Consider the following 1,585-nt stretch of genomic DNA (forward strand, 5'->3'; position numbering starts at 1 on the left):
TTCAGTGTGGTCCTCAGATCACAGGTGATATTCTTAGCTTTCAGAAGCCAGTAATGCTGAGGGGGCTGGGCAGCCCCAAAAAACAGCAGCCAATGACTGATAACAATCAAAACCTCTGCTATTTATGGTTTCATACCTGGGAGAGGCACATGGGCCCCCTACAGGTGGCACAAGGTAAGGGAGGCACCACACATGCTGTTTGGCAATGTCTAATGCTCTATGGTTGACACGCTTATGAAGGATCTTCTAACCTCCAAAGTATGACAAATTAAACCAGTTCCCCAATGAGATGCACCTGCAAGGCCATGGCTAGAAGCATCTGTAATATACACTTGTAGACAAGAAAATTCCTCTAACCAGGCACCTGATGTTTTAAAAAATTTGTTAAAGCAGAAGAGAAAACCAATGAGCAAACTCAGCTGATCCACCGGTTCAGGTCTGAGGTGTCTTGAGCTTAAGGGATTAAACCTGTGCTCTTTGAACTGGGGAAAGGTTTCAGGAGTGACCCCCATTATACGTAACTCCGAAAGAGACAGTTTTGTTAGGCTGAAAAGTTGTGGTTGAACATAATTGTATTTGGAGAGAAAAATGGTTTGGTGAGTGGACAATGAGCTGGTCCATGTAGTCGTCAACCATTTGTAAAGTTGTGCTGTGCAGGAGGACTTCTATATGGAAGGTTTTTAGCTGTGTGTTATGACCTCCATGGTCATTGTGATAAATGTGTGTATTGAATGGCTACCAAGCTGTCGGAGTGTGTGATGGAGAGACCTTACCCTTTAATGGGAGGTCTGAATGTTGCAGTTCACGCTTGCTTACTAATTTTGAAAATTCTATACGAATGAATAGAGAAAGCCACCCATGCTTGGTCAGCTCTCCCTTCCACGGTGGATCCCAATTCTTGAGACAGTTGTAGGTCCTAGTTGTGGCAGGCACTTCTATCAGACATATATGGCCTATATTTTGGAACTACCATTACGGGCTGAGATGGGAACATCCTTTACACCAGGTGGCGGTAATTAGTTATCCCAGAGGGCCACAAGAAAGACCATGATTATTATAGAGGACCGAACCAATCGAATAAACTTAATTCTGCCCATTTTTACTGTTTTTATGTTCACTTAATATTGAGCAGAATTAAGTATGGTGACTTGCTGATGCTGTTTATACATATTACGATAGGGCTTATTGTAACATGTTCTCTGTAGCAGCAAATCAAAACCATATAATTTATTACTTTTTATAAAGTTTATATAAAGCAGCAATTTTTTCTGCTCCTGTTATTCAGCCCTTGTATTTTGATCAATAGCTCACAACACTGTATGATATCCCCATACAGCTCTCACACAGTATGAGGTTCCCACAAAGATCCACATAGAGAATGATGTTCACATAGAGCCCCAACATAGAATGTCCCAACACAGTATTATGTCCCCTCACACAGTCTGTCACCAAAGAGCCCCCCACGCAGTATGATGTCCTCACAACAGTCCCTTTACAGTATAGTATTGTATCCTTACATAACCCTCATCGCAAAATGATGTACCCACCTAGTCCCCTTAGGGCACAGCATAATGTCCCCACACAT

Source organism: Ranitomeya variabilis, chromosome 1 (genome assembly GCF_051348905.1).
Source record: "Ranitomeya variabilis isolate aRanVar5 chromosome 1, aRanVar5.hap1, whole genome shotgun sequence".
NCBI classification, from domain to species: domain Eukaryota; kingdom Metazoa; phylum Chordata; class Amphibia; order Anura; family Dendrobatidae; genus Ranitomeya; species Ranitomeya variabilis.